Source organism: Schistocerca americana, chromosome 3 (assembly GCF_021461395.2).
Source record: "Schistocerca americana isolate TAMUIC-IGC-003095 chromosome 3, iqSchAmer2.1, whole genome shotgun sequence".
NCBI lineage: Eukaryota > Metazoa > Arthropoda > Insecta > Orthoptera > Acrididae > Schistocerca > Schistocerca americana.
In genome coordinates this window covers 777072885-777098278 of record NC_060121.1, presented here as the reverse complement: position 1 = coordinate 777098278, position 25394 = coordinate 777072885, and positions in this window count along the sequence as shown.

The following is a 25394-nucleotide window of genomic DNA, read 5'->3' as shown; positions in this document are numbered from 1 at the left end:
CCACAATAAAACTCAAGGAAGGAATAATGAGGGAAAGCTTTCTATCTACATCAAAAGAGGCGCTACCAAGCGTAGTCATGCAAACAACTTGCGTAGCCGTCCTATTTTTACTGCGCCGAACAAATATATATATATATATATATATATATATATATATATATATATATAAAATTAAACTGGAAAAATTGAAGGATAGTACAATTGCATTATTATTAAATGTTCTGCACTTACAAAAATGTGCTACTGTTCATTCACTTTACTTTGAGTCGTTTCTCCTCTTTTTCTGTGTCCATCAATATATATAGTTTGTGGTGTCACCGCCAGACACCTCACTTGCTAGGTGGTAGCCTTTAAACCGGCCGCGGTCCGTTAGTAGACGTCGGACCCGCGTGTCGCCACTAGCAGTGATTGCAGACCGAGCACCGCCACATGGCAGGTCTAGTCTAGACTCCCTAGCACTCGCCCCAGTTGTACAGCCGACTTTGCTAGCGATGGTTCACTGACTACATACGCTCTCAATTGCCGAGACAACAGTTTACCATAGCCTTCAGCTATGTCATTTGCTACGTCCTAGCAAGGCGCCATATTGGTTCAAATGGCTCTGAGCACTATGGGACTTAACATCTGTGGACATCAGTCCCCTAGAACTTAGAACTACTTAAACCTAACTAACCTAAGGACATCACACACATCCATGCCCGAGGCAGGATTCGAACCTGCGACCGTAGCGGTCACGCGGTTCCAAACTGAAGCGCCTAGAACCGCATGACCAAACCGGCCGGCTGGCGCCATATTCTTCATGAATGTATTCTGAACCGATAACATTGTGAATCATGTACCGTCAAGAGCGACGTTCATCATTAATGGATTAAAGTTAAATATCAAACTAATTACGTCCGCTTTCTGAATTCTAATTCCTTGTCGTGTTGGCTCTTCTGCCAACACTACATATTTGTCGTCCTCTGAAAGCTTCTCCTTCTTGTTAATCTTGCGAAAATATGACCGTGGACTTCCTTTCGTACATTTCAATTGTAGATGCAGGCAGCCGACTCCAGGGAACACCAGTGCCTCTCAAGATGATATAAAACATAAAGGAAATTTCCACCCAACTTGTCTCCACTTCACTTTAATAAAAATACCTAATACTGTTATTAAGTCTTCCCTTATTCAGAATCAAATAGCCTATAATACAAAACACTCGTAGCACGACATACTCCGAGCAATACATCTTAATCATTCTTCTACATACGAGAAAGAGAAACAAAATCATGTACAGAAAAGTGAATGATGTTTTTGCCCATTTGTCTGCGTCTTACTGCGCTTTCATAATTAATGTCTCCGCTGACACTTACGGTCGGTCTTTGAATCTGTCATTACCGCTGTTTCATTTTGTAATAAATTTTAACTTTACCATATCCGGGAAGTCTTTCACCACGTACCTACACATCCTCTGGGAAGGAGAAACATTTGTTCATGGTAGATATGAAATGTTTAAACGAACTGTTATTCCGTGTGGAAAAAATTACACAAAAATATTAATTATTTCACTGTGATGTATATGAAAAGCAGTATCGATATTGCAGGATAATCTGTGTTTGGAGAACAATGAAAACAATAGAAATAGATTTTCATGATTACTTTACTCTGGTTCGAAAGATGTGGATGGAGACGTATGTATCTTGTAATGTGTTTCTGTTAAATATATGCTCTTATTTATTTCAGTAGCGCTAGCATCCCTACATGTGTGAAAATTTAATTGTATGTTTTTTCAGAGATTAATAACGTGCAGTACTACACAAGTTGTAATTTGTATTGTTGGCCGCCATAAACAAGATGGCAGGTTCTTGTTCAAGCTACTCCAATATTTAGAGGCGTAAAGCTAAGTGGAAAGGATTTACAATTAATTCCTTGAGTAAACATACTAAAGTCAAGTTACTTTCATTCTTTTTGGAAAGAGTCGTATCGATACTGAAACTTTCTTGTGGTTGTCGCTTCGCGGCTATCTTTTCTTCAAGTGACGAGATTTTCACAGTAGTTCTTAGCTCTTTCGGGGGGGGGGGGGGGGGGACGTGTGCCCAGGAGCGCCGTGGTCCCACGGTTAGCGTGAGCAGCTGCGGAAGGAGAGGTCCTTGGTTCAAGTTTTCCCTCGAGTGAAAAGTTTACTTTCTTTATTTTCGCAAAGTTATGATCTGCCCATTCGTTCATTGACGTCTCTGTTCACTGTAATAAGTTTAGTGTCTGTGTTTTGCGACCGCACCGCAAAACCGTGCAATTAGTAGACGAAAGGACGTGGCTCTCCAATGGGAACCGAAAACATTTGATCGCAAGGTCATAGGTCAACCGATTCCTCCACAGGAAAACACGTTTGATATATTCTATACGACACTGGTGACGGCATGTGCGTCACATGACAGGAATATGTTGTCGACTCACCTAAATTATACACTTGGCGAATGGGTAAAAAGATTCTTCTACATTGCCCGATTTAGGTTTTCTTGTGGATGTGATAATCACTCCCAAAAAGTGATGAAAACATAAGAGTTTGTCACATAAACTGCAACAAATGAATGCAACAGTTTCACAGTCGCACCGTTTTCCCCGGGCTCTGTCAAAACATATGTTTTTAACGTTTTCAAACTTTTCCGTGTGTAGACCATCAAATTCTGCATATGTCCAAGCAAATCTGAACATGTCCTGGAATTTTGGAGAGCGAAGTTGGTTACGTGTGACTGCCTGAACTTTGATAATTGTCTGAAAATAAAAAATTAAACGCTTCACTCGAGGGAAAACTTGAACCAAGGATCTCTCGCTCCGCAGCTGCTCACGCTAACAACGGGACCACGGCGCTCCTGAACTCACACTTTCCTTGATATTGCCTATCTTGCGCTTGGACTACTCAGTTTGTATATTTTGCTTATTTTTTTCATAGTTCCACACAACTTCTTCCTGTTTTCTCGATTGATCTGTGTTCAGTTTTTCAAGGCCTATCCACTGTGCCAACTTATAACTAAATCTGAGGGGGCTGCGATGGGGAGGTTCCCTTGTAAGTTGATTTCTGAACAGATCATTAGTTGATTTTTGAATGCGTTCATAATATACTTGATGTCTCTGCCATAATTGTTATAGCTGTTAGCGAAATCCATAGACTCGGACTACCAGAGTAGAAATAAACGACTAACGGGAATAACAGGTAAGAAAGATCACATATTATCTTCTCGGCGTATTCAACAAAATGAAATTTTGACAAAAAATTATTGCCAGATCGCTGCACTACTAAGGGCCAGTTGGTTAGCAATCGCGTTAAGTTCTGTTCTGAGAATAGCGCGGAAAACGCATCGTACGAACACGTAACAATGTCTAATCGGAGAGTAAACGCGGTTAACTAAACCCATGGTTCTGGAAGGTCTAGCGAAGTTAACCAAAGAATAAATTTTGCCAATGGCAGGAATTGTTACAGAATTATGATGACAAGATTGTTCGTTAGAACGAGGAATGAGAAGAAACTGGGACATCGCATAGATTTTTTGGAAGAATATGACGATTCCAGATTTACATAAAAATTTCGTACTAATGCTGTTTCTCGATCACATGCTTGAGAAACTGGAGCATATGAATGAAATGTGGAACTGTTTCGTAACATAAAACTTCTTGCTTGTAATAGGCCTAACAGGCATTTGATATTGGTACTTCATGAATTACATGTGTCACGTTATTTACGTAAATGAGGTAGATAAAAATGACAACTTCTGCCAAAACAGTGTGACTTACTTGGTGTGTGTTACAATTGCTGTAATATTAGAAATTCCTGTTTGTTTTATCTAGCAGACTGTGATAAAATAGACATAATCAAATCGAGAAATCGCACCAGTCTTGGGTGCTATTCACATTAACAGCTTTTTCAGAATCTGACAAAACGTTTGACGAACTTTGATAAGGTAATAGATTCTTTCGCAGAAAGGAAAGCATGCCGTTTAAAGCTGTAGGAAGATTAGAGAGAAAAAAATGCTGGGACCTCAGGATTGAAGAAATGTGTACTATCTTGTTTGTCTTTTATCTTTACAGGTTTTATGTTTCCTGTATTTAATTTTATGTCACACTAAAGAGATAGTTAATATCTAATAGGCAATAAAGTGTTCTTACTCCCCCGGTCATAAATAATTCCACCCACTATTAATTATGAGATATTTAAGGGATGTAGAATGTAAACCAGCCGCCTGGGAGTAGGAGAGGCACCACAGGATATTTCAATTTCCACTGTCCTGAATGTAGATTTGATGGCTTCCGTTACAAAATATACACGTTTCAGTTCCGCAGATCGAAATGCAGTGACGTGCGATAGAAGAATGCTGTGTGAAGAGGCGTGGCACTACACTGTGGCACACTTAAGACCAAATATCATGTCTTACATTTCCTCGAACATATGTGTGTTATATATCAAACTCTTCAGAAAGGTGTGAACTACAAAATCAACAGATTTTGAAAAGTTGATTTTTTTCTTAAATTTCTGATCTCTTATCTTAAACGCTCGTGTGTGTGTGTGTGTGTGTGTGTGTGTGTGTGTGTGTGTGTGTGTGTGTGTGTTGAGGGGGGGGGGGGAGGTGCGAGGGCGCCACTATCAAGTGTTTGCCCCGGTTTGGAAATATCGTAGAACTGACGCTGTTCTCGATGCTCGTGATAAATGTATCCTGGACCACATAAAGCGGGAAATGGATAGTGTACGAACACAAATCGAAGAACTAGTTACTCAAAATAAGGATTTGCTTAGTCAGTGAGTGAATTGGGCTCACCAGTAAACGGACCATAAGAAGCTTACCAAACACCTGAAGGCCAATTAAAAAAGGTTGACAAGTACTCTAGACAAGAAAATAGAAACCGAAGTTACCGCGACACTGCAACGTTTGAATAGTGCAGTAAATCGTGAGAAACATGACCTTAATGCGTGACTACCACAGGACGTGAGTGGAACACAGCAGCTATGGTTATGGCAGGCTGTAAGACTGTCGAGAATAGGTTTAGACAGCCTAAGGAAACGCCAAATACTAGTGATCGGTATGGTAACAGCCCCATTAATACTGCACGTTGCGAGATTTTAAACCGCAATCAAGGTGGCAGATACAGCTCAAGCAGTGATGAGCGCATTATTGGCGCGACAGCTGCTGACGTTGTAGTGTCAACCTTGGATCATATAAAGCACGAAGGGTCGCTTATAAAACATAGACAATTCCAGACGTTCTACAAAGAGAAGAAGACAGTATATTCTGTAATTTTCCCACTTGAAGGATGGCTTGTATCTGACTGAATTCGCCGCATACATCCATGTATGGTTCCTACAATACTACAATTTTGATCTGGCAATGTTGGCAACTCATCCACCTGACTGATGCGTTAGAACAGGTAGTTGTCCATAGCGGATACACTGGCAACCGCATCAATAATTACATTTACGGACTCCCGTGTTTGTTTCCCTTGACTGCGGCTTGTACCAACTCAGTATGTCGGTGAGCGCATTATCTCGGATCTGCAAAGAGATCTTCTTTCAGATACATTTACGTATCGATTGCTTCCCATTCGTGCCCCAACTTCCTGCTTCTTGGTCAGAGAGGCAAAAAGTTCAGTTTATGATTTCTTTCATAACCGGCGATGCAGCAGTATAGGCGACGGAAATCGCCGACATCTATCAGAACTTTTCAGGAATCGAAAAGTTTCTTCTGTCACACTTCTCGATGTAGAGTGCTTAAGAACAGACAGGGAAACCAGAGTAAATACTTTGAAAAGTACTTAAGTAAGATTGCGTATTGGGATGAGCCAAATTCTCCAAGAGATGTACTGTGAATACTGAAAGGCAGACTACCAACTGCCATTAGGGAAAATTTTTTCCATGTCCTTGATACGGACCGGGAACAGATTATCGCCGCTATTGACTCACTTGATCTCATGCAGGAGAATGCAAAGCAAAGTGAGACAGGGAATAGTGGCATGGGCCATAATAATTTTCATCAGAATCGAAATCAAAATGGAAACAGTCCAAGGAAAAACGGACACCAAAGAGACGATGATTTCTGTGCCTGGCTCCAAGGCAACCATCATGACTGGCATGGAAGTCATGTTAATTATGGAAGAAATAGTGACGACAATTCCAATGGGAATCCGTTTAAAAATCGGAGCAACAGTTTTAATAGAAAGAGGAGAAATGAAGGGGCTATAACACCTCATTTCAACCAAAGAATATGAGGGAGATGAATGAACAAGGACAAAAGACAAGGCCAGCAAACTAGCATTCAAACCAAACACCACAGGGTAAGAACCATTTTGTGAATAACATTAATGTTATACCAATGCCAGCTCGTAATCAAGAACCACTGTGGATACCGCCATAGGATGAGGCGCTGCAACAGATGTAGCAATCTCATAGTGTCAGAGTAGCAGAAATGTTGGATGACCCACAATCGGGTACATCGCATGCATCAAACTCCACACGACCAATGTAAGCCTTCTGCATGTGGTTGTGGGGGCACGAATGGGAAACAATCGATACGTAAATGTATCTGAAGGAAGATCTCTTTGCTGATCCGAGATAATGCGCTCAGCGACATACTGAGTTGGTACAAGCCGCAATCAAGGGAAACAAACACGGGAGCCCGTAAATGTAATTACTGATACGGTTGCCAGTGTATCCGTTGTGGACTAGTACCTGTCCAAACGCATCAGTCAAATGGATAAGTTGCCAACGTTGCCAGATCAAAATTATAGAATTGCAGGAGCCAAACGTGGATGTATGCAGCGAATTCAGTCAGGTACAGGCCGTCATTCAAGTGGGAAACGAAGCCATAAAATGCTCATTCCTCGTGGTGAAAAATTGAGCGGTTCTCTGTATCATAGGCTGGGAATTTTTAAAAGAAGGGGACGCAAAGATAGACCTTTTTCGAGCTGTATGCACACTTATGAATGAAGGAAGGTTAGTCGAACTGGCAATGATAAAAACAAATGTTTTTTATGGACAATTTTGCAGAAGGCTAAAGGTAACCTACATGAAACTCAGACTATTGCACGTGGCCAGTGACTACACTCGGGAAAACTACTTTTGAACTCGTATAATTGAAAACAGAGAAAGTGAAGTCGACCCCACAAGAAAAAAAAAAAAAAATGGTTCAAATGGCTCTGAGCACTACGGAACTCAACTTCTGAGGTCATTAGTCCCCTAGAACTTAGATCTAGTTAAACCTAACTAACCTAAGGACATCACACACATCCATTCCCGAGACAGGATTCGAAACTGCGACCGTAGCGGTCTCGCGGTTCCAGACTGCAGCGCCTAGAACCGCACGGCCACTTCGGCCGGCAACCCCACAAGAAAAAAGATAGATGCAAAGATCACCTAATGGTGTTATCTCGATGATAAACAGCAGCAACAACTCGCACAGTTATTGAAACACTATGCAATGGTATTGTCCGACAAACCGGGGATAATTGAGGGAAACATTTCCGATATTCAGGTCAAACCTCATGAGACCTATTGTCGTGCTACCTATTCAGTATCATGGAGTAAAAAGGAGAGTGTCTCAGGAGATAAAACATATGATAAAATGGCGTTTAATAGAGACTTCCTTGTCTCTCTATAGCAGTCCGTTAGTCGCTGTTCCCAAACCTGATGGTAGCATACGCGTCGTGCTTGATGCGAACGATATTAATAAGATTGCCGTGCCAGAGCGAATCAGACCTTAAAATATGGAAGAGAGAGATAAAAATTTCAGGGAGTACAGTATTTAACGAGCCTTAACTTAAATCTCCGTGCCGACAGGTCTTACTGTCAGAAGTTTGTAGGAAGTACACTGCCTCCATTTTTGCTGGCCGAAGCTGTCAATTTAGTGTGTTACCCTTCAGCCTCAGTGTGAGCGCCGGAGTGTTCATTGCGGCCTTAGATACAGTCACACAGGTAGATTCTGACTTGCTAGATAAGGTAACCCTCTATGTTGCTACTTATGTATAACTATAATGTCACGGCCAGAACATCTGGAACTCATAGATCGTATTCCAAAGAACTTAAAAATTCGAAATTTGGCCAGGAGGAGATACAGTTCTTGGGTCACATTATCTCGCCTCTGGGAATAATGCCTCATTCGGGTAAGTTTGATCCAATACAGAATTTATCTTATCCAAGCACGAAGAGACAGTTAAAAGCTTTTCAAGGTCTAGCGTCCTTTTTTAGGCGTTTTGCGTCTGCATCCGATGGTGAACAATGGTGCATTGTTAAGCCTGCTAAGGAAGAACACACCTTGATTTTCCTCTGAGGACTATTAGATAGCTTTCGACAGAATCAGGAAGCTCTAGTCAGTTCTGAACTACTACATCATCCAGAAATGACGAAAGACTTTTCTGTAGCGACAAAATGCTTCGACCTATGGGTATTTGATCCAAGTCGATCAAATCTCGGGACAAACTGAAGTTAAGATTATAGGGTTTGCAAGTCGTGTCTTATCCAGTTGTGAACGAGCGTACCCTGCAACCGAACTCTAAATATTGGCTGTGGTTTTGGCATTGAATAAATACCATTATTATGTTTGTTGTAAACACGTAGTGGTCTTCTGCTATCATCAAGCCCTGAGTTCTATACTGTCGCGCAGGTTGTTACATGCCAGGCTAATCCGGTGGGTATTAGCCTTGCAGGATCATGATTTTTGAAGTAGGACCCCTAAAAGGAAAGAATAATATGGTGGTAGATGCTTTGTCGCGTTTGCCACAAGGGTTGCCTGAACTCACAGAACTTGTCGAGCAATCATCCAATTATAAAATCCTCGTGGTCCAAGATAAGAATCGGAGATAAGCATATCTCATAATGTGTGAGATAATGAGGGACCCACAAGATGCAGATCCCTATGACAGAAGGTAAAAGATCTATTAAAAAGTAATCCATTAGGAAGCAATACAAGTTGCAGAATAATGTTTTATTCCATAGCTACCACCCTCATACAGAGCACTGGTGTGTATGTATCCCAGCAGAGAGTATAGATAATGTTATTTGGCAAGCACACCACAACTGAGGTCACTTCGGCATAAAAAATGTGCAATTAAAGTAGCTACCTACTGTTATTTTCCTAATTTGCATGAACGTGCTAGGAAGTTAATAAGAACATGTCCGGTTTGTCAAAGGGCAAGCTAACAAACTGAAGTACATTTAATGGATTCTTGCCATTATACAATCACAACCATTACAATTAGCGATTGTCGATGTGAATGGATCCTTACCTACAGCTAGGGGGTGGGCACGAAGTACCTGGTAGCTGTTTATGATGTATTCTCCAAGTACATAGAACTCTACCCTGCCAGGAATTCTACATCCACTTCCATTGCAAGAAAATTTGTAAGCAACTACATCCCACAAGTGGGGAAGCCAGTCACCTTCTTGACAGACAATACTACTTACTTTAAAAGAAGTAAATGGAAGATCTGTATAGGGAGCACGGTGTTAAACACATTTTGATATCCGTGTTTAACCCTGGAGCGAACCCAGTCGAAAGAACCTTTCACGAAATCAATCGCTTTGTAAGAACTTAACTCACCAACACAGCATACTAAGTGGGTACAGTATGTGCCTCTACTTGAGAATATTTACAATAACTTACCCCATGAGTCAACAGGTTTCACATCCACTGAGTTCATGTCATTAGAGGTTGAATGTATTGAATGGTTGAAACCATTACACCACGTATCTAGAAAGGTGGTGAGGAAAGATAAAATCATGCAAGCTTTACTATCTGTAAGTAGACAGGCTGAATTTAGGAACCGAAAACATAATTAGCAGCAAAGGTCGATATATGAGCATCAAGAAGGCAATCTGGTCTTACTGATGACTCATCCTAAAGCCTCTAGCACAAAGAAAATTAATAACAAGTGTCAATTGTTGTAGACAGGGCCACATTTGATTGTGAAAATACCCCACGAAGAATGTTACATTCTAGTTACTCCAAAGACACTATAGGTGAAAGGTCTATATTCTCACCGGGGTTTAAAACCTTTTATTGCCCCTAAATAAGTTGATACTAAAGATTTGATAGCAAGAAAAGTAATGCTAATATTTTTGTGAATAGTTAGTATAGGTGTGACATTTGCATTTGATTGATTTGTACTTATGTGTGTTTGTAGTATTAAGGTTTTTTCATGTATTGTGTAATTTATATGTGTTGTGACAAACCTAACCATGAGGTGTCGTTGATAACGTCACAGATGATTTGACTACGGTATATACAGGGTTATTACAAATGATTGAAGCTATTTCATAAATTCACTGTAGCTCCATTCATTGACATATGGTCACGACACACTACAGATACGTAGAAAAACTCATAAAGTTTTGTTCGGCTGAAGCCGCACTTCAGATTTCTGCCGCCAGAACGCTCGAGAGCGCAGTGAGACAAAATGGCGACAGGAGCCGAGAAAGCGTATGTCGTGCTTGAAATGCACTCACATCAGTCAGTCATAACAGTGCAACGACACTTCAGGACGAAGTTCAACAAAGATCCACCAACTGCTAACTCCATTCGGCGATGGTATGCGCAGTTTAAAGCTTCTGGATGCCTCTGTAAGGGGAAATCAACGGGTCGGCCTGCAGTGAGCGAAGAAACGGTTGAACGCGTGCGGGCAAGTTACACGCGTAGCCCGCGGAAGTCGACGAATAAAGCAAGCAGGGAGCTAAACGTACCACAGCCGACGGTTTGGAAAATCTTACGGAAAAGGCTAAAGCAGAAGCCTTACCGTTTACAATTGCTACAAGCCCTGACACCCGATGACAAAGTCAAACGCTTTGAATTTTCGGCGCGGTTGCAACAGCTCATGGAAGAGGATGCGTTCAGTGCGAAACTTGTTTTCAGTGATGAAGCAACATTTTTTCTTAATAGTGAAGTGAACAGGCACAATGTGCGAATCTGCGCGGTAGAGAATCCTCACGCATTCGTGCAGCAAATTCGCAATTCACCAAAAGTTAACGTGTTTTGTGCAGTCTCACGGTTTAAAGTTTACGGCCCCTTTTTCTTCTGCGAAAAAACGTTACAGGACACGTGTATCTGGACATGCTGGAAAATTGGCTCATGCCACAACTGGAGACCGACAGCGCCGACTTCATCTTTCAACAGGATGGTGCTCCACCGCACTTCCATCATGATGTTCGGCATTTCTTAAACAGGAGATTGGAAAACCGATGGATCGGTCGTGGTGGAGATCATGATCAGCAATTCATGTCATGGCCTCCACGCTCTCCCGACTTAACCCCATGCAATTTCTTTCTGTGGGGTTATGTGAAAGATTCAGTGTTTAAACCTCCTCTACCAAGAAACGTGCCAGAACTGCGAGCTCGCATCAACGATGCTTTCGAACTCATTGATGGGGACATACTGCGCCGAGTGTGGGAGGAACTTGATTATCGGCTTGATGTCTGCCGAATCACTAAAGGGGCAAATATCGAACATTTGTGAATGCCTAAAAAAACTTTTTGAGTTTTTGTATGTGTGTGCAAGGCATTGTGAAAATATCTCAAATAATAAAGTTATTGCAGAGCTGTGAAATCGCTTCAATCATTTGTAATAACCCTGTAGATGATGACCTTGCAAGTAACTTCGAGTCCACTTGAGTGAGCCCTCAGTAAACAAATATTGCGTGTACTTACTTAGTTTTGAACTTCTTATCAGATCGCTCTGTTTCCTTGTTTTGCCAGTCACCGCATATCATCCGGGATGAGATCTGTCCCAATTTTGGACATTTGAACACTGTTATGCGTGTTTCATAACTGTTACATTAACTGCAGATGAGGCTTTCCTCATGTTATAGGCAGGATGCGACCGTGTCTTGCGTTTAAATATCACGGTATGACATTAGGTTACGGAATGACTCTGTATGAGTGACTGAACATCACAACAATTATTTAGTCCAGGTGACCTACGGTCAGTTTTTCGACATGAAGGGATGCTTAGTTACTTTCTGAAGTGGTCAAAAGTAACGGTAAACAACATATTGTCAACGAAAAAAGTGACACTCAGAAATAAGTTACATTTTGTGTATGCAAATGATGTTTAAAGAACAAAATACTTATACCGATTCTTTTCATCATGTGGGCATGAAGGTATGCTACAACTACATGACCATTCTGTGCGAGTGATTAGTCTGTGAGTGACACCAAGAAACATTAACTGCATAATCACAGCAAGCGTGTGACTGATGCATCAGTGATATTCAGATAGCAATTCGGGAGTTTATTTAGTTTAAACGTCCCATCAAACGTCTATAGATATGCAGTGTATAAATAAAAACTGGGACTGTGCTATACGAGTTGAAACAGTCGCCAAGCAGCCAGTGACAGTTGAAATCGTGGCATCTGAATGTTGCGACTCCAGGTCTGCCAATTGCGAATTCGGAAAGCGCTACAAACCCGTTACGACTGTAATGAGCGCTCTCCGTAGTGTATACAGACAGTGCGGGCTAGTGAAGTGCAGTGACACATTAGAAAATAATGCTCACCGTAGGTCAATTAAAACAGTTAATGCCTACATCCCACAAATGTACGAAATACTGAACTGAGTAACTGCTTCACATTACACACAAAAACATTACCCACATACGCAAGAATAACTGCGGATTAGTGGAAACTAATCATGACTCTTTTCAACTAAACCAACAATGCTGACAGGTGTATTGTTGCTGTGTTGGTAACATTTCATGTTCACGCGGCAACAATACCGGCAACAAGATGGACTCGCGCAACACAAACAGCTGATTGACGTGGGGGCCGGAGCCAGCTGCAGCAGCTGACCACCGATGGGGCGTGGCCCTGTAAGCGCTTCATCGCAGCTCACCGTCCAAACCACGTCCATCTACAGCCGTCTTTTGCTGTACCTTTACTCAACATTGCCGACGCAGATACCCGAAAAGGAAACGCTTTATGTATTTCGCTGCAAGATTGTAAAAAACCAATTCTTTAACATATTTTGTCACACATAAACAGTTTACCCATTACTTTTTCAGAGACTATTTCTCACCTTTGTATTCTTGAGATCCAAAGAATAATATCATTAAAGTAGCTGCAACGACTTCTTTTAACAAACATGTTGATATCATAAAAACTTCGTAGAATGAATTTTGAAAACATCGTTAACAACTTTAAGAGCCTAGTAAGTAACTAAATTGGGAATTATGGTGCAGATGCTCAGATGGGAACAGTCTGAAGACTGAGGGCTGGTTTTTTCGTCATCCTCTGTTTTTTTTCCCTTTGCCTACAACCCGGATGTGTGAGAAAACAAGTTTATTTCCAGGGAATGTTAAACTTTACCGGACTATTTTCATTGTTTGCAGTAGTATAGAGATAAATGGGTAAAAAGCCATTAATATAATGCTCACGTAAAAATACAGATACCTTATGTAATAGCTATCGTTAAATACTAACTGATGATTTTTTTAAAACCCAATTTTGAACTCACAACCAATGTAATCGTACGTAACTGACAATGCTTGGTGGACTGATTAGTTAATAACTATTGAAAGTAGATGCAATCGCAAACCCACTATAAATGTGAAACTGTGTATTTGAGAAACGATGTATGAATTGATTAATTAATAACTGGTTAAAACAAATACAACTTCAAACCCACAACAGATGTAAGAGTGTTCAACAAAGCGTTATGAACTAAACTTTTTGTTACATTGTGACAAACGGTGATGTGAGGAATTAACAGACAGGTACGTGTGGAACTTCTATCCACAAAACTTTATATAATTTTGGTCCAGTCATTCCAGGAGGCCATTGTATTGGTCTTCTGGAAACCAGAAACATTTATTTTATGGTTGACATGAAATATTTAACCGAACTATTATTCTGTGTGCAAAAGAGTAAGCAAAAATATTAACTATCTCACTGTGATGATGCATGATAATCTATGTTTCGGGAACAATGAAAACAATAGAAATAAATTTTCATAATTATTTTACTTTGGTTCGAATCTTCATATGAGAACGATGTGGATGGAGACATATGTACCTTGTAATGTATTTCTGGTAAATACACTCCTGGAAATGGAAAAAAGAACACATTGACACCGGTGTGTCAGACCCACCATACTTGCTCCGGACACTGCGAGAGGGCTGTACAAGCAATGATCACACGCACGGCACAGCGGACACACCAGGAACCGCGGTGTTGGCCGTCGAATGGCGCTAGCTGCGCAGCATTTGTGCACCACCGCCGTCAGTGTCAGCCAGTTTGCCGTGGCATACGGAGCTCCATCGCAGTCTTTAACACTGGTAGCATGTCGCGACAGCGTGGACGTGAACCATATGTGCAGTTGACGGACTTTGAGCGAGGGCGTATAGTGGGCATGCGGGAGGCCGGGTGGACGTACCGCCGAATTGCTCAACACGTGGGGCGTGAGGTCTCCACAGTACATCGATGTTGTCGCCAGTGGTCTGCGGAAGGTGCACGTGCCCGTCGACCTGGAACCGGACCGCAGCGACGCACGGATGCACGTCAAGACCGTAGGATCCTACGCAGTGCCGTAGGGGACCGCACCGCCACTTCCCAGCAAATTAGGGACACTGTTGCTCCTGGGGTATCGGCGAGGACCTTCGCAACCGTCTCCATGAAGCTGGGCTACGGTCCCGCACACCGTTAGGCCGTCTTCCGCTCACGCCCCAACATCGTGCAGCCCGCCTAGAGTGGTGTCGCGACAGGCTTGAATGGAGGGACGAATGGAGACGTGTCGTCTTCAGCGATGAGAGTCGCTTCTGCCTTGGTGCCAATGATGGTCGTATGCGTGTTTGGCGCCGTGCAGGTGAGCGCCACAATCAGGACTGCATACGACCGAGGCACACAGGGCCAACACCCGGCATCATGGTGTGGGGAGCGATCTCCTACACTGGCCGTACACCACTGGTGATCGTCGAGGGGACACTGAATAGTGCACGGTACATCCAAACCGTCATCGAACCCATCGTTCTACCATTCCTAGACCGGCAAGGGAACTTGCTGTTCCAACAGGACAATGCACGTCCGCATGTATCCCGTGCCACCCAACGTGCTCTAGAAGGTGTAAGTCAACTACCCTGGCCAGCAAGATCTCCGGATCTGTCCCCCATTGAGCATGTTTGGGACTGGTTAAAGCGTCGTCTCACGCGGTCTGCACGTCCAGCACGAACGCTGGTCCAACTGAGGCGCCAGGTGGAAATGGCATGGCAAGCCGTTCCACAGGACTACATCCAGCATCTCTACGATCGTCTCCATGGGAGAATAGCAGCCTGCATTGCTGCGAAAGGTGGATATACACTGTACTAGTGCCGACATTGTGCATGCTCTGTTGCCTGTGTCTATGTGCCTGTGGTTCTGTCAGTGTGATCATGTGATGTATCTGACCCCAGGAATGTGTCAATAAAGTTTCCCCTTCCTGGGACAATGAATTCACGGTGTTCTTATTTCAATTTCCAGGAGTGTATGTACTCTTATTTATAACTACAGCACTTATTTCAGTAGCGGTAGCATTCCTACATATGTGAAAAATTTAATTTAATGTTTTTTCAGAGAGTAATAACGTGCAGTTCGGCGCAGCCATTAGCAAGACGGCAGATTCTTGTTCAAAGTACTCTAATATTAAGAGGCGTAAAGTAAAATAGAAAGGGTTTACAATTAATTTCTTGAGTAAACATACTAAAGTCGACTTAATTTCAATCTTTTTGCAAAGAGTTGTATCGATGTCACAACATTCTTGTGGTTGCCACTTCACGGCTATCTTTTGTTCAAGAGACGAGATTTTCACAGTTAAAAAAGTTCTCAGCTTTGAATTAATAGTAACTGTACATGCAAAAGGTGTCTCTCCAAGCGAATCCACTAAAGTATAAATTATCATTCATGTGAAAAGACATGCAGCTACAACCCTAAGATATTTCGAAATGTTAAAGATTAAGGTGCTTCACACCAAGTTGTCCCTAATTTATTTTACGTCTATACGGACATTCTAAAGTGATTTATTTGTCGGGCACTTGAACATAGAAAGGCTTAACAATATGAAAAATAATGATACTCCCCCTTAAAAAGAAGGTGTAGTGAATATCTTGAGTGTAGCCTTATGTGGTCTTAAGATCTATTATTAATATCAGAAGTACAACGAGTGACCGACTACCTTCACCTAACGACCGAGAGCAGCGGTGTCTGCGTAGAGCTGTCAGTCCTAACAGACAAACGCTTGAAATAACAGCAGAAATCAATGTGGGACGTACTTCGAACGTATCCGTTAGGACAGTGTGGCGTTAATGGGCTGTGGCAGCACACGACCAAGGTGAGTTTATTTATTTATTTATTGTTCCGTGGGACCAAATTAAGGAGAAGTCTCCATGGTCATGGAACGAGTCAATACATGAAATTATAACACGATATTAGAAACAGATAAAATGAAATATAAAAAAAACATATTCAGGTGACAAGTCGTAAGTTTAAATGAAGAAAATCAAAAATGTAACACTGGAATTTGCTTAATTTTTTAGCTCTTCCAGGAGCTCCTCGACCGAATAGAAGGAGTGAGCCATGAGGAAACTCTTCAGTTAAGACTTAAAAGAGTTTGGGCTACTGCCAAGATTTTTGAGTTCTTGTGGTAGCTTATTGAAAATGGATGCAGCAGAATACTGCACTCTTTTCTGCACAAGAGTCAAGGAAGTGCATTCTACATGCAGATTTGATTTCTGCCTAGTATTAACTGAGTGAAAGCTGCTAACTCTTGGGAATAGGCTAATATTGCTAACAACAAACGACATTAAAGAAATATATACTGTGAGGGCAATGTCAGAATTCTCAGATTTTTGAATAGGGGTCGACAAGACGTTCTCGAACTTACACCACATATAGCTCGAACAGACCGTTTTTGAGCCAAAAATATCCTTTTTGAATCAGAAGACTTACCCCAAAAAATAATACCATACGACATAAGCGTATGAAAATATGCGAAGTAGACTACTTTTCGTGTTGAAGTGTCACTTATTTCAGGTACTGTTCTAATGGTAAATAAAGCAGCATTTAGCTTCTGAATAAGATCCTGGACATGGGCTTTCCACAACGGCTTACTATCTATCCGAACGCCTAGGAACTTGAACTGTTCCGTCTCGCTTATAATATGCCTATTCTGTCTGATCAGAATATCGGTTCTTGTTGAATTGTGAGTTAGAAACTGTAAAAACTGAATCTTACTGTGATTTAGCATCAAATTATTTTCCACAAGTCACGAACTTATTTCCTAACCTTTGCTAACAGCACGACATCGCCTGCAGCGTCTCTCCCGGGCTCGCGACCACGTTGGTTGGGCCTTGGCGACTGGAAAACCGTGGCCTGGTCAGGTGAGTCCCGATTTCAGTTGGTAAGAGCTGTTGGTAGAGCTCAAGTGCGGCGCAAACCCCGCGAAGTCATCGGCCCATTCGGTCAACAAGGCACAGTGTGCGCTGTGTTCACATGGAACGGACTGGGTCATCTGGTGCTACTGAACCGATCATTGACTGGAAATGATTATGTTCAGCTACTTAGAGAGCAATTGCAGCTATTCATGGACTTCACGTTCCTAAAAATGAAGGAATTTTTGTGGATGACAGTGCGCTATTTTACTGGCCCTCAGTTGTTCGCGACTGGTTTGAAGAACTTCCTGGACAATTCGAGCGAATGATGTGGGGACGCCGATCGCCCGACATGAACGCCATCGAACATTTATAGGATAGATTCGAGAGGTCAGTTCGTGCACAAATTCCTGCACCGGCAACACTTTCGAAATTCTGGATGGCGATAGAGGCAGCGTAGCTCAATATTTCTGCTGAGGGCTTCCAACGACTTGTTCAAATGGTTCAAATGGCTCTGAGCACTATGGGACTCAACTGCTGAGGTCATTAGTCCCCTAGAACTTAGAACTAGTTAAACCTAACTAACCTAAGGACATCACACACACCCATGCCCGAGGCAGGATTCGAACCTGCGACCGTAGCGGTCTCGCGGTTCCAGACTGCAGCGCCAGAACCGCGCGGCCACACCGGCCGGCCTCCGACGACTTGTCACGTCGAGTTGCTGCACTAAGCCAGGCAAAAGGAGGTCCGACTTGATATTGACACGATATTGACTTTTGTCACGTCAGTGTATGTATTAGTCGTTGAATACTCAGTATGGCTGACAACATTAATAATAAGTTAGTTCAAATGACTCTAAGCACTATGGGACTTAACATCTGAGGTCATCAGTCCCCTAGACTTAGAACTACTTAAACCTAACTAACCTAAGGACAGCACACACATCCATGCCCGAGGCAGGATTCGAACCTGCGACCGTAGCAGAAGCGCGGTTCCGAGCTGAAGCGCCTAGAACCGCTCGGCCACAGTGGCCGGCAATAAGTTAGTTGAAAATCTCTAAGTACAGGTTAATTTCACAGTTCAGTTGGATGAAGCGACACGCAACCACAATGATGAGCATCTAATTTGTTACATCAGTGTATACATGGCAACGTGTTTCAATAAAACCTTCTTTTCCGGAGTAAAATAACTCTTAAAACAAAAGCAACAGACCTCTTTGTAATACTGCGCTCTTTTATCGAAGAAACCTACTTTAACTGGGAAAACTGTGTGGGCGAGTGTACAGATGGAGGCCATAGTATCGCTAGCTCTAACTACGGATTACAAGCTCTGATCCTCAAAGATGCTCCTCATGTTGTTTAGAAACACTAATTTGTCCACCTAAGCACTGGCATCAAAAATCACGAGCTGTCCTCAATGCTGTTATTCAATCGATGGTCGAAGTGGGAAACGTCATTAAGAGTCTACCAGTTAAGACGAAATGTTTTCAGGAAACGTGCGCTGATGTGGGAGCTGAGCACATTTCCCCCAAGTATAACAGTAACTCTCGCTGGCTTTCACGTGAGAATATCTTGAAAAGCGTGTAAGGAAGCTATGAATTTTTCGCTGACCTTGCTCATGAGAAGCATTTGAGTTCCGAAAAGTTCGTAGATAGTGATTTCGTTTTGAAACTGTCGTACCTTTGAGGCGTCATTTAAAAACTCCATTTTGTTGAATGTGCCCTGTCAAGGTAATGAGACAAACGTGCTGAACAGTCAGACAAAATTTCAACGATCCAGAAAGAAAAAGTCGGTTTTTAAATATATGCATTACGTTTTCCCTGCGCGTAATACTGTTTTTAGCCGGTCGGGGTGGCCGAGCGGTTCTAGGGGCTACAGTCTGGAACCGCACGACCGCTACGGCCGCAGGTTCGAATCCTGCCTCGGGCATGGATGTGTGTGATGTCCGTAGGTTAGTTAGGTTTAAGTAGTTCTAAGTTCTACGGGACTGATGACCTTCGAAGTTAAGTCCCATAGTGCTCAGAGCCATTTGAACCAATACTGTTTTAGAAGACAATGACTTTCAGCCGAGCTAAGAACTGAGGTCTGCGTAACATTAAACTGAACTCAGTGATTACTTTCCGAAGTAGTTTCCAGAAGAAGTTGGTCAACACAAAACTTCCATCAACACATACCACTGTAGAACAAGGGCAATTGATTGACTTTTTACATATTCCACATTGAAATCGAATTTCACTTTCTTATCACTGCTTGAATTTTGGAGCTTGATGAAACACAGGAGTACCAAGTGGGTAATAAACACTAGTGAATTTTGATATCTTTTGCAGAATCCTATTTATTTGGGTAGGTTTTACAGCGTTGGCGATCATAAGCACGAAATATAGATCGCGAATCAATGTGGAGAAAGAGATGCAAGTCGTACCTTTCAAACTGGTGCTGAGATCTGAAGAAGGGGTGATTAAGAAGCAAGCTCATATTGCCCATTGATTTCCTTGCAAGAATAAGGTGTAATTATATTAGAAGTTAATACAGAATTGATTTTCATCGAACTTTAGTTTATGTACCACACACTTCGAACGCTGAGTCGGATTTCATGTGCAAAAGGAGCCGCGGGTGTTTTATGGTCAGGTCGAGGGAGCCGTGTGTCAAGGACAGTGGTCGTTAAACGTTTTTGCTCAAGCGCCAAAACTAACAATATGATGTGGCACCTTGGGCCGCAGATTTCCAGGTCTTTTTACTAACTGGCAAACCACGTAGATGGTGTGTTATGAACCTCCAAGACACCAGCTATAGTAAAGAAGCGAGAGGTTTACCACTGACTTTCTAGCACTTATCGTTAAAGTCGATACCATTCCGACCGCTACGCGTACAATGTTCTCTGTTTCAGATTGTTGCCACCCTCAATGACCTGTACATTGTAAAACTGTAATTGCCCGACGAAATGTTTCTGCGTTGTCTTTGTCAACAGATGGTTAATAACAGCAAATGGACTTACATTTAAAGGTATTATGTAACATGAGACACGATCACAACTGTTTTCTACATGTTTTGAAAGTCATTTTTCTTCAACTCACTTGACTGAACTACAACAGCCTTAATTTTATTTCATACTAGATGATTTACCTGGCATTGGCTAGATATGTATTTATTTCAATCTTATGTTATTCTATCTCTTCCTTCCCTCACTCTCTGTCTCCATCTCGACTTTCCCCTCACTCACCATCTCTTCACCCCTTTACCTGTCTATTTCGCACTGACTCCCGCTGTATGTGTCCATGTCCTCCTCCCCCTTCTCCCTCCACATTACCATCCCCCGCTCCAATAAGACGTTGCCTTTGCTTACCCCACAATATTTCTTTACAGATTGAAAATAATATGTGTATCAGTGTGGTTGAAATCGATCTGAGGGTTCAGAAGGAGAAGTGGAGGATAAACACACACACACACACACACACACACACACACACACACATATACATACATTTTAAAAGCTAATGACTAATTATTTCTTTTAACAAATATGTACCGCATATGACTGTCTCTATAATGCGTATTCATGAATCCAACCCACTTTCATTTAAGAATGATACAATAGCAGATAATTGGTACTAGGCACACGCACCCATTTGTTGTAAGCACTGAGAAACAAACAAGAAAACATTTCCATTATTACGTGCCCTCCCACTGCAACGACAAATCTATCTGCCACTGTACCAAGTGGCACCTGTAAAGGTGATGAACAACTTTACGCACTCCTACTTACAATTCTTCCAGTATATTTTTCATTTGACGAAGGAGACAGGTACTGCCGACAGCTGCAAACCATTTATTCTTTACCGAATTTGGGTACATATCATTTATCGTTCTTCAGAAACTGTAAACATTGGCATCTGTTAAAATGAAATAGTACTTTCGGAAACAAACCACTAGCCAAATAACATTGCTGTGCAGTTGCTGACAACAATAAGCCATGTTTATGACACTGAAATTCTGCAATACAGGGAAAAAGATTTTTAAATACCCGTCCGCCGGTTTGACAACTATTATATTATGAGGGATATATTCGTAGGAGACATACGAGTAGTTGTATCACGTTGTCAACGACTACATTTTTAGTCAGTCTTCGCAGGAGTCGAGTGTTGAGACCGACTGGAATAATCGTTTTGGTAGCATGAGTCAATGATGACATGTGCCATTCACAGACTTTCACAGAATGACTGTCACCATGTTTAAGAGTGTTGCAAACTGCATACAATGCTGCTGATCAAATTTCAATAAACTGGTAAAAAGCATACACTGCATCTGAGTAATTCATTCAAGTTTAATTATCTCTTCACATTACTTGCATAATCTTACAATATTTATGTAGCTAGGCAGGAGCTTATGAAGGGTGAAGGGAAGGAAGGGAATCATTAGTAATTTTGAGCCACTAACAAAAACAAATCTGGGATCAGTGTATCTTGTTCCTGAAATTTATTTTAAAGTACTTTCATGCAAGATGAGATATATGTATTATTAAAATGTTGTATTACAGTATTCACATGGCCACAAAGCTTTATTATAATTGCATTAATCTCAAACTTTCAAAAAATGTAGAAATAAATAAGAAATCTAAAAAATGAGAAAAGGACAGATGCACTGCACACGCTACAGGCTATATAAGAAAGCTACAGGTCTCTCAATGAATTTCGTTTTTATTCATTATAATTGCAAAACAAATGTAAATACAAATATATCATTTTTCATTAATGTGACTTGCGATGTTGAACTTTTTTGGCTGTGTCGACCATATCTGCATAGTTTGGGCTGGATGCAATCCTCATTGCGTCTTCTAAACGACAGGACAACAGATTACGATATTTATTTTTCAGATACTTCATTTTTGAAAATGAAGCTTCACAAAGTTGAAGGAAATAGTGTTAAAATGAATTGTGCACAGTCTCATAAATTTTTATAATTGTTAGGCACACATTTCCAAAATTCAGAGTACTGTTGTGTTTCACGATGTTCTATAAACAGAGCTTTAAGCTGTGTATCATGCTGAAGTTCGATTATTTCATTTAGCAAATTAGTTTTAGAAAATCCAAATTGGGAGAATAATTCGAGATCATCATGTCCAACATGCCAAGGGTTCTCTACGAGAGTGAAACAGCTTTGAATATTTCTAACATCTGCAAATCTGTTTTTCGTTTCTTCCAAATAGGCTTCCAAATATTCTCCCATGTTTTGGTAAATAGTTTCGGCGATAGTTAAGCCTGATCGGAGCAGTTGGAAAATCAGACAGACCTTTTACTTCGAGTTCATTTATATATAATTACAGTTTGGCTTCAAATGCAAATATTTTGTTAGTGATTTGCCCAATTATCTTGTTTGGTCCTTCCAATTCTAAGTGAGTTACATTATTGTGTAATATCGGTCAAAAAGGCTGTAAGTATCCACCATTAATCATCATCAAGTTCAGGATAATTTTTGCCACTTTGTTGTAAGAATAAAATAATTTCAGATTTCAAATTGACAAACCGTTTCAGCACATTTCCTTTGCTTAGCCATCTGACAGCAGTATGTAGGAGAACATCACTGTAACAAGCTTGCAATTCCTGCATAAGTTCTTTAAATTTTCGGTGATTAAGTTACGGGCACGAATGAAATTTATAACGCTTATAACCGTTTGCATAACATTCTTCAATTTGGTATTTGAAATTTGACATGCCAAACTTTCTTAGTGCAGTAAGCAGTGAATGGAGAGTAAATCTGGCAAATTCCATTCCTCCTTAATCAGTGCTATCAAACCATTGTTGACGCCGCTCATTGACGGACAACCATCTGTACATACTGATATTAATTTTCTCATAGACAAGTCATTTTTTTTTTTTACAAATTCTTTAATTGCATCCACAAAATCACATCCTTTTGTGTGACCTTTCATGGTTATAATTGCTAAAAAAAACTTCCTCTATTACCACATCATTTGTGTAGTAACGCGGAAATAATGAACACTGAGCCATCGGAGCTAAATCTGTAGTGGAATCACATGCAAGACTGAAGTATTTGCGTGTTTTGATTTCATTAATTACTGTCTCAAACATATATTTTGAAATATCTTCTATACGACGTCGACAGGTAGGTTCTGAAAGTGCGAGCTTATTTATTTCAGTTGATATTTGTTTACTGTTGGAGAACTTTTGAAACAAAGTTTAAGAAACAGTCATCATACATTACTTCACTAATTCAGCATCAGTGAAATCTTTCATATTGTTTGCCAGAATATTACTTTCGTGTTATGATGCTATTGTGACAGCCTCACTTTGCCCAACTGCTGCTAACATAACATTTTGTTGACGATGAATGGTAGATTTTAGATGAGCAATTTTTTCCTTTCTTTCATTTGAATTCAAACGAAAAGCTACTGTAAATGAATTGTGCTTACTTGTGTAGTGGCGAAATAAATTGTATCTCTTCAGTCCCACAATCGTATCCCAGCATGTTAAGCAAGTAGCAGTACATTCTGTGTGTCCACTTATAAAGCAAAACTCTTCTTCCCATATCTCTTGGAAACTTCTTTTCTCTTCACATATTTTCCTCTTGGTCACTGTTCTTGAGGGTACATTAGACATCATTTATTCCAATAATAATTATATCGCCGGCCGGAGTGGCCGAGTGGTTCTAGGCGCTTCAGTCCGGAACCGAACGACCGCTACGGTCGCAGGTTCGAATCCTGCCTCGGGCATGGATGTGTGTGATGTCCTTAGGTTAGTTATGTTTAAGTAGTTCTAAGTTCTAGGGGACTGGTGACCTCAGCTGTTAAGTCCCATAGTGCTCAGAGCCATTTGAACCATTTTTTGAATAATTATATCACCAAATATGAGCACAAATACACTCGAGAATACGCGACGAACGCTCAGGGGCACCGAAACTTAGTTCACGACTGGCACACTGATACGACAAAGCTAACAATGAGGCGGCTGCGGGACAAGCCCGCCGCCGACAAAGGAGCGGCCGCGGAACACCGGCAAGTGGCGCGTTAAATGAAAGTGGTGGATGGTTTTCAGTTACCTAATTAATTCCCCGACTTTAATCACAATTCTACGCTGTTTCCGTACACAAAGCACCGCTTAGCCAGACAAGTAGAAAACTAATGCTACCCGTGCGAAGCTGAGGAGGATCGCTGGCTGCACGAAAACATGACCTGGGCTGCATGCGGCCCGCGGGCCACAGTTGGACGACCATTGGTCTAGGAAGTTTAAAAACCACTACCCTGGACATAGGCAGTCCATGCGGTACCAACACGGGGGATTTCGCGTCCTTCCGCACCGATAATTGCAGACCTTCTTAAAAGAACATTTGAAGATCGTTCGGGAAAAAGTTAATGGCCTGCACGCTGATATGACTCAACAACTTTGGACTTTTATTTGTGGAACAAATTAAAACAAGAGGTCTACAAGGAAACACCGGCTATTCCCGAAGACATGAAATATCGTACAGTACGGACCTGTGCTGCAACTAATCCTGATGAAATTCAGAGTGCAATATTGTCAGTCCAGAATCGCTTTATAGCATGTATCAGTGCTGAAGATCAACATGTTGAAAACTTGATGCGTCAGTCATTATATAAACACGCAAAACACACCTGAGCTACACGTTTAATTTGCAATAGCAAGGCGACTTCTGCTAATACAAGGACAGTGATTTGTGGCACAGTTAGCTTGTTACTACTTAATCAAGTTCCACACATGTTACGAAGCTGAAGTCCTCTTCCAAGACTCTAATACCACAGAATAGAGCATGCGGTTCCATAAAAAAAAAGACAAGTTGGTGTCTACATTCGGCAGCTATAAACGTTACAAATTACTTACTTAATCAGAAAATCCGCGAAAATATGACTGTCCGCTATAACTTAGTGGAATCACACCGCAATATATTTACTCGTTCAGGATATATCTGAGATGGCTTGTCTTTCTTGCCTCATCAAGTATGTATGTGGATACCGTAAAATAATCTTAAATCGCTGCTTGTATTCTTTTTATTGTTCTCCGGACAAACGTTTTTATATTT